Raw genomic sequence first — 13904 nt, forward strand, 5'->3', positions numbered from 1 at the left:
CTAGTACGTAGCTAATAATGGTAGTCAGTGCATTTTATTTCTCGTGAATAATTGTGAACTTCCAAATATTAAAAACCTCAGGCTTATTGAACATCCCATTTATAATTAGGAGATGCCTGCCCACGATGCATGACTCACAGAGGTAAGCTGAAGCACTGCAGTAGGTGAGGAGAGCTTTTGTCCGCTGCTTTGCTATGCGATTGGAGGAATCTTACTGGGAACCTGGAGCTGGACCGGCTTTTGGGCTGGCTCATCCATGTAGTTGCAGACGAGAGCCTCTGACATGACTCTGATACATTTCTCTGGAGGAAAAAATTAAAAAAAAAATGGCATGAGGAGACACTGAGGAGGGACAATACAGTATTTCCCTTGACTGCTAAAAATACCTACAACATGGGACCTAAAAAGAGGAACAGATTTTGGTAACTGAATACCTTGAAGAGGAATTTATTTTAAAAGCCAATTATTAGGGACACCCCCTAAAATTACAACCGGATATTTTCCATTGTGTGATCTGCAGAACCTGAAACACTCTAATGCTTTAAAATGTTAAGTAAAAGAGGAAAGACTCCTTATTTCCTACTTTGAATCTCCAATGTATGTTTAAGGAGTGAAGTTGTCATTTTACCTGCAGTCTCATACTGTCACTTCACAGCTTTTCGGTGAATCTTGCACTAAAGAGAGTCTGTAACCATATGCCACTGCCCCTCTGACAAATGAATAGAAGGTAGAAGAAAAAAAAGTCAGTAAAATGCACAGACTTAGCATACCATCAGAAGCTGGAAAATGCCTTCCTGTCAGATAGTGGATACTGATCATTGTCAGCTCTTCCTTTCAGATACTGCAGGATACTGACCTCGCTTCCAGGAGCGCTGCATTAGACAAATAATTATAATAAGCAAGCGGGTCTATGGAAATAGATGAAACAGTTCAGCAGAACTGACTGCAGTTATAACCACTCTCTAACCCATGGCTAATCTCCAACTTTCTTCCCACTGAAGTCAGCAGCAATCCCCCCACCACATCTAGAGTCATTAGAAATGCAGCAAGCATTTCAAAATTTGGAGACCTTGCCCGTTCTTAGAACTGGGCAAGAGTCAGATTTCCAAAATACTATTTATGCTGCATAGAAACTTCCTTCCCAGAAGTCCCTTTGTTTCCAGCAGACAATCCCATATTTCACTACTAGTTCTGGACACAGCCAACCATCTCCTATTTAAAAGTTATTCCTTTGGTCGTCATCTTCCAGCAATGATAATAAATACGTTTGATCAGATAATTTACCTTCTCTAATCGTGACAATTACCTTCTCTTCTGAGATCACAAAGAGAACAGCTAGACTAAGAACCTGCTTTTTCTTCTGATATTTTTGTAGCTTGTAAAACCAACTCAAACTAGTAGCACAGAAATTGATGCAAACATATAAAACATGGAGAATAGTTTTACGAGAAGATGGATTTGTGGCTTCTTGTTTTTGACTTTTTTCCATGAAATTCTTAAAAGTCTCAAACCCTGAAATTAAGGAACCTTGGTGGTGCCTTATTTCCCAGCAGTTTCTTTAAAAGATGAGTCATTTGGAAAGCATAGAAAGTATTAAAGTCATTGCTTTGATGTCTTTAATAGAAATTTGGGATGGATTTGAAAGAAATGAGGAAAATGTTGTTATTTCCTTTTGGAATGGCAGACTGACATGACTGGTGCTGTTACACAACTGAACAACCAAACGGCAGTGCGCACGCTAACCAGCAGCGGGCCGAGGATCTCGTCCTCCTAATCAAGTTTATAGTTGGATGCTAATGGGCTCAGCAAACAAACACTCGTGTTTATTATAGCAGAATGAACAGAATGTACTACAGAGAATATGACTCACTTTTCCATAGGACGCCTGTCTATTCTCTGAGTTTGAATAATGAAATATTGCACCTCTCACTTGTGGTTTGTTGTACAAAGTTTTAATGAGTTCATCCCAATGAACTGTAGCCCTGCCACATAAAAACTGATTGATTTGCCTTGTGAAAATAAGTGTGCTTTTTGATAGGACACTCTGCACTAGGCCCTCCTAAATCAGCCCAAAAAGCTAGACTCTCTAACAGGTGTTTTTAGTCTTGAGTGCTTTTTGAAAATGAAAATATGCAGTCAGCTTCAGCAGTATGTTGGCTATTTTCCCTTGGGTGACATACTGTCCTGCTGCATCCAAAGTACCCGTTCTCCTTAGTATGGTGTTTGTCTTATAAACTGGGGCTTTAAAACCATTATTTTCTGTAGAAAAAGGGTTTGTTTTAAAGCAGAGTTTGTGAAAGGGGCATTTAAGAAATGCACACATTTTTATTTCAAAACATGCAAAAAAAAAAGAAAAAAACTGCCTATTAACTCCCAGGAAATTCTGAAAAAACTTGCTTGCGAAAAGTAGGTGTCCTTATAAGACCCTCCTGAAAGAAATTCAAATGAAGGGCAGGGGAGGGAAAGAGATTTTAAGTAAACAAGTGAGAAGAGCCAGGGAAAACAAGAGCAATGAGCAGAGTCTCAGGTGGCTGACTTGGCAGAGTGGGCGTGAAGGAAGGAAGAGGCTGTGAGACAATGAACCGCTGGTGTTTACAGTAGTCAAGGAGTCTCAAGAGTTTGTGACTTTAACCACAAATTGCTTAACAATACTGTATGCTCCTTTTCTTTCACATCCAGCCCCAGTCATGTGGACAAATTCCCTTTTGAACAAAGAGGGTGGCCACAGGTGCACGGGTGATATTAAGGATGGTGCTGGTGGAGAGAGGAGGACCTGTGGAGGATGTGTTTCATTGCCTCTTGAAGTTACAGGAGTCGTGATGAGAAAAGATGGCTCCTGATCCAGGCCTTGGCCCTTGGCTGGTGAGTAACAAGTTAAGGATGGAGGGACTGCCTGTGGTGTAGATAGGGCTAGTCACATCTAAAAAGAAAAATATTTTTCTGAAGACAGTGAAGGCCTTCAAGTGCCAGAAGAGTATGATGAGAAATGGTGTATCTGTCACTTCCCAGCAATGGATGCAGGAGAGCAGAGGATCCATGAGCAAAGAGGCAGATGTAAACTGGCACTTTAGAGATCAACTTGCCTCTGTGGCTGTTTACCAAGCATAGGTAGTTACTGCTAAAATGAATTTGACTCGTGTTTGCAGAGGAGATTAACCTTGGCTAAGACTATGCAAGCTAGAAAAAACACTTCAAGTCAAGAAACTAAATATTCCACAATTTAAAAGATTTCTCAGGTTATGTCTCATCTCTGTAGGAATTCTTAGCATCAATCTGAAAATGCGTAATTTCTAAGTTATTTAAGTGCCCTCTTGCAACCTGAAATGTTAGCTGTAATAATGGAGAAACTAAATGAATGACAGAAAAGCAAGCCCTAAAATATTAACACCATTAACACCAGGAAGGTTGGGGGGTAGTTATTCTGCGGTTTTCTGTTTTCAGTAGCAATATGTCATCATAGAGAGCGTACATTTAACGATGAACAATGCTGTGTATGGTATTATTTCCCAAGGGCTAACTGTGCAACTGTTTCTCCAAACTGCTGAATTTCACTGGTAGTGCAGTTCACAAAAACATATCTTTATACAGCTGGGAATTTAAAAGCTCTGCAAAAGCCTGTGATGCCAAGGACCTTCATGTGGAGGCACACCTAAATTTCTAGTGCTTTGGAAGCTGGCCTTTTCCAAAAACCTTTCTATAGATGCTAAAGCAAGGAAAAATCTGGCTGCAGTCCGTTCTCCATGAATGAATATATCTTAAAGGGCCATTCCCCCTCTTACTTTAAAACCTCTAATGCTTCACAGTTTCTGTTTAAAGAAAAAAAGAAACAACAACAACAAAACACACACACACACACACAAAAGAACCAACCCTTGTGCCTATGTCAGTATCTTAGCTGTATAAATTTAAACATTCCATTGTAAGCTAAGATTATCTTGCCTCTTGCCCAGTGAGACATGTGGGTTTGGCTTTATAAGACTCCATAACTGGCCTGCTTGAACCCTGTCCAGTAAGTTTTCATCTAAATTGATTAGGACTTGGAACATATTTTCTTGGACAAATTGTGTTCTAATGAATAGAACACTCCCTCACAGCTGTCCTGCCAGAAAGCCAAGATTTTTTCTGTCTAGAAATCATCCCAAAGTGACCCTTAGATAAAGTTCAGAATCCATTTTCATTTTTTAATTAAGAAAAGGTTTGCTTAATTCCATTCCATACATTTCAGTGCTAGGCAGCTGACACATGATTCCCCCTAAACATTTTATTTTAAAGAATTTGGTTATGATGTCAGATCTGCCCAGACAATGCATTTCTAAACACGCTGTTTATATTAAATGCAGAGCATAAAGATGGCTTCAACAGAGGAAGAAGTCTCTGTAGATGGCACATAGAGCAAACTCAAGGTTGACTCTATTCTCTACGCTGTAAATTTATATATTACCAAAAATAACAAGGGGCACACTAAAGCCTCACACAGACACAAGGGATTTCCACAGTGCCCTTCCCAGGGACACAGCTCTCCAGTAGGCCTCTCCTCCCACCCAGTAACTAACTGCATAAACTTGCCTTTAGGTCCAAGCGTGGACTGGTTGGGAAATACTTTCATTAATTAACACTGGCCAAATGAAGAGAGCATTTCTCCTCAGAAAGGGGCCCTGGCCACTTATACAATTTCAAAGGTAAGAGCTTTCACTAGGATGAATGCATTCTTTCTTTTTAGCATTTTGCTCCATAGTTCTTCTCTCAGATGCCCCAGCTTGAAACCTCGTTAAGTGTCTGCTTTATCATTACCCCATCTGGAGTTTTTCTTCTATGACCATTCCCATGGTTCACTAGGAGGATTTCATTCAATCCAGAATACCCAGTGGACATCCATGATTACATCATTTTGCTTATCTTTTAGCAAGAGTATTTCTAGGAACCAGAAGTACACTTTGAGGCAAGCTCAGATCCTTTCTAGTCTTGCAAAAGATGAATCTGACCCGTGCACATTATGTGGCAATAACACGCCTTCAGAATGGGTTCAGGATTTTGCTGACATGTGGTACTCAGAAATTAAAGGTGTTCATTTACAGAAGGAATTCAAAGGAACAGGTCTTTCAAGGAACATCAATTCTCAACTCTTCAAACATCACCTGTATCTTTAGTAAGACAGGAAACTAAGGCAAAGTCACTTATATACTAATCTTGAATCGAATGTGACTCCTTCAACTAATAATTATACTTACAGAAGAAATAGGTAAATAATGATCAGTTGCTTGGCTACAAAAGTATTGTGGTATTGCTTATGGAAAACAGGTCATAAGAAGACAAGAAGAATGGGAAGTTTCCGCTGCTCTCAAAAGACCAACTCTTCTTGTTCACACTTGCACGACACATGACGCTGCAGAAATTTACCTGAAATCACACAGGGAAAAAAGATAGGTGCTGCAATTATTCCCCGATGCCTTTATGTAAGGCTGGTCCAGCCAAATCAGCATAATTACTCAATTTGGATGATTAGGTTTAAAAAAAAAAAGTCTTACCTAATCACTAAAAAGTTCTCACAAGCAGGTTCAGATGGAAAAATATCACATACTTTGCATATAGGCCTTGACACCTTTGCTTGTGGACTAACAAAACTGGCTACATTTGAAGCCGTTGCTTTGAACCCATGTTTCTTTTCTGTGTTCTCTTAAACTGGCTCAATGTAACCTAAATATAATGACAGGGAATGAACAGCAACGAGATTTGCTAACACTTTCTTGCACTGTATTCTGCAGCCTGCTATTGTCTGCAAATGTGGTTACAATGAACGGATTATACAACATTAAACCCTTCGGAAAACATACACAGAAACTGTGATATAACCATGCTTGGAGCAGTTATCTTTAAACACAAGCATGGATTCAGCACCCAGTGGAGAGCAGCAAGCAAAGTTATGGGCCAAAGGCAAAACAATGACCAACTGCCAAGAAACATCCTCATTAGTCTTTGTTTGAATTTGTATTTTTAAAGTCATTGTGCAGCTCAATTAAGTTTGTAACATGCAGATGAGAAAGTGGAAAAAAATGTGAAGACATAGGGAGATGAAATTCTAAAGCACTGAAAGATGTCACCTCCTCTGTGAAATGCTTACATTGTAAAATAAAAAGAGAAGAAAGAACAAGTCATTTCAGGATACGTCTGGAATGAGAGATAAGACCAGACGATTACGATCTTTTGGTAGTCTTCCACAAAATTGCATTCTGCATCATGTGGTCTGATTCTGAACACGTATCATCAGGGCACTAAAGGGAGAACAGACAAGAAAGATGAGCCACAGTCTAAGAAATAGTGGAATTTCAGGACATGGTGACACTTTCAAGACTAAAGCCTGGTCCACATGTTCCGTGAAGATGCCAGCAAAATTTACTGATGAGCTCAAGTTTTGATTAAGCCTATGTCATCATAGAATGATTAACTCAGAGATCAAGGATGTAAATGGGATAAGAAAGCAGAAAAGAGAAAGAGAGCGCAGAACTCAAATCAACCGGCGTGACCATCCCTCGTGGTCCCTGTGTGCTACCAAGTTGATCACAGGCTTTAAGCATTTCTGGTTGTACTCCAGCCTGTTATACACACTCAGCTCCTCTCTCTGTTTATCTGTTTTGCAGTGCTGGATGTGTGAGTAGTTTTGTGAAATTATATAAAGCTTTTAAGCAGAGACAGCCAAAAATGTTTAGAGAGAGACAGGCAAACTATTTCTTGAGCTGAAGAGGAGATTTCAGGCCAGATCCCAGATATCACGTCCAGGTTAAGTTCCCCTTGCACCATTCCAGAAGAAGAGAGGACTTCAAGCTGTCCTTGGAAGCAGCTGGGAATTTCCTTCTCCCGGGGGGACCCACAAGTGGTGTCAGGCCAGATGAAGCCAGATTCATGCTGTCCACTCTGCCAACAGTGGGTGCTCCCCAGCCGTCCAGACACAGGGACAACTGGCATTCAGTGCTGCAGTCCTGTGGGGAGAAGCCCAGCCAGCTGAAGCTGCAGAAATCACATGAGCATTTCCTGCCCTTTCTTCACATAAAGGCCATGGTGGAGAGGCAGCTTTTTTCTTGTTTCCGTCTGCTTTAGCAGGTATCAAAACCAGAGAAATAAATGAGTTACGACGAGGGGGCCTGCCCCTCATTTGCAGGAACCAGAGGATTTTGCCCTAGCTTGTGCTCTTTCACACACAAGGCTGCCATCATCTTGCTGCAAGACTCAAAGGCTGGCATGCAGCAGTCCCCCTTTGTGCACGGGCAGACAGGTAAAAGGTGAGTCTCTGACAGCAAGAGCAGACATTTCATCACCTTTAGATCTTAAAATACCTAGTAACTAATCGGCACCCATTTCACAGAAGTCACGTGGGTAGCCATCATCCTGGAGCAGCCCTGACTCAGCAGTCTATTTGCATGTTGAATTTCCACTGTGCTTAAAAGACAGTTTTGCCTAGTCTCCACAGGGAAAAAAGGAAAAGAAAAAAAAAGAGGTGCTGAGCACCAAATTCAAGCTTGGTTGTTAGTGTTTTTCAAGATCTATCCTTATTGTAGGACTGCAGATTTGTGTCCTCTGTGGTTAAATCGAGGGACAGAAAGGTTACAGGAAAGGCACATATGATCTCTCTGTAGCCAGTGTATAGCACCGAAGGGAATGAGCCAAAATGTCAATGCTACGGAAGCAAAATGTAGAACTGAAGAGAGATGGCAATGGAATAGAAACCTCAGAATTATGGACACAAACTAATGAACCAGCAGTACTGGAAACAGGAATAACCTGTCAAAGCTCCATCTCTTGCAAGGGACAAAGTAAAAAAAAAAAATCACAATTTCTGATGCTCTTGATGGAAACAGAATTATGCAAGACTGATACTGTTCACACTGATTTAATTAAGGCTCTGTCAGCACTGTCAAGCCTAATTGGCCTAGTATTTCACATTTATAGAAGTCAGCTATAAAAATGTGCTCTGCACTAAAAATCAACATTCTATAAATGGTCCCAGTCCTAGAAGGGTCATCTTTTTGGCACAGCAGGCTCTTGAGAGCATCCCACTTATGTGTTAAGATATCTCTAACTGAAAAGATTACAAGCTCATATCGCATTCCTTGCCCACACAGTCCTCTCCTCACAGTTTGTGGGAATCTGGGGTGTCCAAAGAATGCAGAATCAAGCTTCCTGGCAGCATCCCATCAAGGAAATAATTTCACAGAGAATTAATCCCCAATTCTGACACTTCTTGTCATGTTAGATTCAAATCTCTGCATTTGCAGAGCTGCGATGAGTGTGGAAAGGCAAGGACTAGACAACAGACTTGCACCACTAGTGAACATTTTGGTTTCTGGGCTGGTTAGTGACAGAAGCAGTTCTCTATGTAGGGAAACCAGCTCATCTGGATGTCAGCAGCAGCCTATGGGTAAGTACAGCACAAACCTCAGCTACTGTCATGTACAGTCTTGTCCTGCAGGACCACAGCACCTCCAACACTGATGCCAGCAAGCTGTGGGATATGCCCTTCTTCTTGCCTTAAAGGGCAGCAAGTATACACCAGCCTGGAGTCACCAGGGAAATTGGTTAGGTCTCTAGTGGGCTGCCTCAGGGAATGCTATAGATATGATTTAAATAGAGGCAGCAAAAAAATCAATGAGAACAAAAACCAACACTCCCAGAAAATCCCATGTTCTGTAATTGTTATTGCTTCTTCAGTGACAGGAAAGAGATGTGTTTTAAAATAGAAGTTCACTTAATTGAGTTTCCCTTAAGGCACTGAAAATAAGCTTCCATGAAGCAGTATCAATTGTTCAACAATAACATGCTCTCCTGACTGAAAACTGAGTTAGGAATATTTGTTTTCAGAAAACATAATTTCTAGCCCAGTTTCCTCCTCCTTCTTCAGATAACCAGACAGATTCCACCTCAGTGATCACTGAGTTAGACTACATGGGTTGGTCAATGTGTAACCAATGCCCCAGCTTCTCCACATCCCTATTTAATGGAGGCCAATAGATCTATTACAGAGCTTTAGATGCACAAAGTGATTAAAGGAACTGGTTGCTTAAATACCTTTGTAGATATGATTGTTTCTCTGTCCTGGGATCTGAGGTTCAAAATTCTATCAGCCTAGATGAGGTGAACTGCACACAGGACTCACATCCTTGTCACTCCTGGGTCACAGGGCATGCAGAAATGTGAATCTCAGAACACTAAAAAAAGGGAAAGAAAGGAACAAAAAACACAGGACAATGACAGGCCATACCTCTTTCTGATAATAAGAAAAGTGTTAAGAACCAACAGCCATATATTACATGTGAAATATTATCTTTCTGAAAGCTTGTCATAAATGTGGCTCACACTGCAGGGATGGTCACGCTTTCCAAGTTTGCACAGCGGGAAGAATATTTCCTAGGGAATAAGGTCAAAATATTAGTATTAAACTGAGCCAGTATGGGCCAAATTAATGAAGTTACTACTCCATCATGGACTTCCATATGTGAAATATGAGAAAGGGGTTGTATCAACAGCACATCAATCCATGGCACTGGTCAGAGAAGGAAAAACTAAACTTCAGTTTCAAAGTTTCATTCAGCTTTGGCACAGAAAAGTTAACTTTTGTTTAAGCTATGCTTCTGAACAGATAATGTTAATTAAATGTTTGCATTCAAATCTTATTACACAGTGCAACAAGTTTGCTTTCTATACAAACACTGTACGTCCGGTATGGAACAGAAGGCTGGGGAGGCAGACACTAATGAGTAATAGTTAAATCCCATGGACCGTTTTAATACTAAAAGCAAGGAAAAGGGAATAGTTGCCATCTCCAGACTCTGTGCGTGTCTGTGTCTAAGCTTCTTCTCATTCCCAAGTATTTGCAAAATCATGTGTTTAAATATTCATTTTCTTTCTACTCTGTTACTGCTTAAAACTCCTTTTTCAAGCCCAAGAATGACATGGTCAATCAACATAAATTACACTTGGTAAAAACAGAAATCTTGTAGCAGCACTGGGTAAGTCAAATGCCAAATTAGCCCTGATGTGAGGCAAGGCAGCTAAATCATCCATCCAGATGCGAAGTGTTGACAGTCCCTTAACTGTAGCGGCTCTAGTTAAAATACAGAGAGGTGTGCAATTTGGCTTTGTTAAGCAGACATCATGGAACTATTTATTCTGTCCACAAGTCTAACAGGAAGTTTATTAAACTTGTATATTGCTGGACATATCACCTGGCTGCTGTGTTTTGTACTGGAATGCAAAATTGGACAGTCCAGTTCTGTACTGACGTAACGTACTGCCATGCGGAGGATTTCTCTTCAAGACTGAGACCTATTTCTCTGACCCTGGGAGCACATTGGATGTTGTGCATCCAATTCCTGACAGGAATGCTTCATTTTTGCTCTTGAGCAACCACTTCTGAGCAAGCCAGAAGCAGAATCCAGCTCTTCTTGGCTGGAAGAATCGGGATGTCCCAAAATGGGGCTTTTTAACAGATGAGTGAAAAAGCAGAGAGCCCAAAGGACTGTCCCTCTCCAAAGAAAATCATACGAATCAACAAGCAAAAATTCCTCTTTGTGAGTGAGTTAGTCTTTCTAAGATGGTGAAACAGCTGTGTGCTGTTGGGCTTAGCTCTGCTCCAGCATACCCTGAATATATATTTGACTGTCTCAGCAAGGCCCCACAGGACAGAGTGAGACTCCTGGGTCTGCCTTTGGCAGATGCTGCACCAAGTCGATTTTAACAACTCAACCTAGATATCTTGTGGGAGACCGTTCAGTTGGACAACTCCTCAAAGCAGACCTTCCTGCCACCCGAGCATACTTCGTTTTTTCCTCCCTGTATGCAGGGACACTTCTCCTTCATTGGGCTTGGTTGGGCTGTAGCTTCCTCCCCTGCCTGTGCTGGGTTGCAGCCAGCACAGCTGTGAGGACACACTTGCTGCTGCCACCACACATGCTCTCTCTGGAAGTTTGGAAAGCTACAAATACAGTGTGGCTTCCTGCTTCAGGAGAGCTCTTTGCTTCCCCTGGGATGAGGAACCCTGGCTCAGGCTGTTATTAGTGGGGTGCAGGACAATGGTTGGGGACACAGCATTATATCCATCTGAAGGTCCCGTAGGGAAGAAAATGGGGGCCATGACCAAGCTTTTCAGACTTCACTTGCTGAACCATGAAGTCCCCCTGCAAACACATCAGAGAGATGCAAAGAGTCCTGTGTAATTTTTGTAGTTTCTCATCTCCATGCAGGGAGCTGTTGGGAGTGACCATCCCTTACTTTACAATATAGCTATGGGGCAGAATTGATTTCTACCCACTTTAGTTGCTTTCTAGAAATAATTAACAATTTAAAAATCAATCCCAGATAATTTCTCCTCACCCTGATCAAAGTTTCTCATGACAGCACACGGTGGTGTTTCCAGACTTCTCATAACATCCCTCCCTCAATGTGCACTTAAAATTTTGTTGAATTTAGCCACCGTATATCCTTTCAAAGTGGATAGTTTAAAGATTGCTTGTTTTTAGCTGAAACAGTAGAAAATACAAAGGTGATTTGTCCAAAGAATCCCTCCCAGATTTAGGCCAACTGGACTCAAACTGTTCACAGACTAATCAGATTTACAACAGGAAGCTTTCTCCTCTGCTTGTACTTATTTTTGAAAGTTATATGACAAATAAACATCAGAGCACTATAATGTTTAACAACTATAAAAGCCTCTCCCCTGACGCTTCACTCTTCATAGCAGCTTGCAGAAGATAATTTAAGGTTTACGATGAAGGCACTGTTTGAAATACGAATTGAGGCACACTCATCCAAAGCACACCAATCTTTTTGGCCTATTCTGAACAGAGAAACTAACTGCTGTGAACATTTCAAGCAGGCTGGATAGCTCTGGAAATGGAGAATTACACCTTTACACTTCTAGCTTAATACAGGAATAGGCAAACCCCAGAATACGTACAGGCATGTGAACCTGCCATCCCTCAACACCCCTTCTTGGCATGGACCAACACTTCTGTAATTATACATTCTGCTTCTGCACCCTCACTTATATGCTTGGCTTTAGGTGTTACTGAACCTCCGCATCACCTCCACAAGCTACCACAAAGCAGCACAAAACACGGGGTGGCAAGGACCCCTGGACATTAGAGCCCAACCTCCTCCTCAAAGAAGCTCTACCACCAACACCAAAGCAGACCAGCACTTTCAGCCCAAGAAGTTCAGGCATTAAAACCACAGCAATATTCAAACTGCAGTACTGCCTGAATTGGTGACTCCTCTAGGGACCACTTAAATCTTCAGAGATGTCAAGAATTGTCTCCTGTGAAGAATACAGTGGGAGCAGGGGTCCCCAGCTACATAGAAGTTAGTAGTGTTTCATCAAGCCTAGAAACACTGTGATTTATTTATTTATTTATTTATTTTTACAAACTGTTGAAATGAATAGATTCCAAGCTTTGAGGGGAAAGTAAAGCTAACTACATGCTATAACTAAATGTTTTTTTGGACTTACCTCTCTGTACCCAAAAGCTAGGATTGAAAACATTTAGTACATAGCAGAGAGGAACTTAAAGTATGCTCACTTATTTAAACCAGCTTCCAGCATTCTTGTTCAAAGTAAATGCACAACAGATATAAAGTTTCAGTGTAACAGAGATTATCTTTTTCTACAAAGCTTGCTCGTCTGTTCCCTTCCCAGAAAATTAATATTCATCTGTATGTAACCTAAGCTTAGGACAGGAGCTAGTAGGTAAGACCACAAAGGACACTGCTCTTGATGTGTTCACGCAGCTGATGAGTTCCCCTGATGAAGAGGAAGCAGAACTGGTGTCCAGTACATCGATTATCAACATGCCTCCTGATGCAGCTGCAAGAGGCGAGGCAAAGAGGATGCCCCCTAAGCAGCCTTCCGAGGAGGCCAGGCACTAAGGAGCAGACTGACTTTAAGACACCCTCATTTTGCTCTAAAGTTTTGCTGTTGGACACAAAGCCCCATGTGTTCAGTTCACAAGCACAGCGCAAAGATTTTTACAGTAAAAGTTCAGATATTTTCTATAAGTTCATTGAACTTTAGTAAAGTGTTTTTTTTCCTCATTGCTAGGAACGTGTCACTAGAGCTGGAAAACTTCCTGGCAAAGAGCAAGTGTTCAACAGAGAAGTCAGACCATGCATAGAGATCAAGAACTCCTTTCTCAGAAAGCCTTACACCTTCATCATGACTCCTAGGGGCTTTGCACGTGCCTGCAACTACATGCCCCAGAACCAGACTTAGTTAAAAAGGCAAAAGATTTTTTCCTGAGTTTGAACTTTAACTTTATTTTGAACCTTCCTCTTTTTTTCCTGACTAATGGAGCTCATGAAGGAACACCTCCCTCAGGCTGAAAGCATGGAAGATGCTTGTGATGATCTGCCAAGATTTTAACAAGGGCGTCCTCAGCACCTCGAAGCTGCACATCAGTGGAATGTGGCCCATATTAATAATACTTTAACTTCTCTCAACACGCTCAGAGACAGCCTTGATGCCAGCCCACAGGTCCTGACAGCAGAATGACAGCATCCACACAGGCTATTAACCCGAAACACAAACGTTTGCATTTTTTTGCTAATCCTCTCAAGTACTTGGCATTTCAGAATCTCTTTCCTCATAGCTGCACTCACAAGACTGTGAAATTGAAATTACTTATTTTAGCCTGAAAGAGACTAGCTACACACTGGCATTAATTTTGAGAACTGTCACTTGTTTATTACCATAGCACTATTGGTATATAGCAAACATATCGGATTTAAAAATGAAATACTTCAGGAAATGGCTCAGACACATGCAAAACCTCTCTAAGAAAGAACATTTCTGGGGTGTAGGTGGGATTCATTCACCATATGCCCAGTGAGCATTTCTCTGCATCTCCAGGAGCTAGCCCAGT

At 41.3% G+C, this 13904-nt stretch overlaps 1 long non-coding RNA gene across 4 annotated transcripts in view; it reads right to left on the minus strand.

Moving 5' to 3' along the window:
* Positions 1-13904, minus strand: part of LOC121071530 — a 57507-nt gene that overhangs the window by 18594 nt on the left and 25009 nt on the right. For 2 of the 4 annotated variants that reach the window (XR_005820672.1, XR_005820673.1), the window contains exons 2-6: positions 9300-9396; positions 9058-9197; positions 5229-5397; positions 771-872; positions 139-302 (exon numbers count right to left, since the gene is read on the minus strand). This is a non-coding gene — a long non-coding RNA (uncharacterized LOC121071530). Of the gene's footprint in view, positions 1-138; positions 303-628; positions 873-5228; positions 5398-9057; positions 9198-9299; positions 9397-13904 lie in introns of all 4 variants that reach the window. The other 2 variants (XR_005820671.1, XR_005820674.1) reach the window with 2 other exon arrangements.

The sequence above is a fragment of the Cygnus olor genome, chromosome 5 (genome assembly GCF_009769625.2).
Source record: "Cygnus olor isolate bCygOlo1 chromosome 5, bCygOlo1.pri.v2, whole genome shotgun sequence".
Classification (NCBI taxonomy): domain Eukaryota; kingdom Metazoa; phylum Chordata; class Aves; order Anseriformes; family Anatidae; genus Cygnus; species Cygnus olor.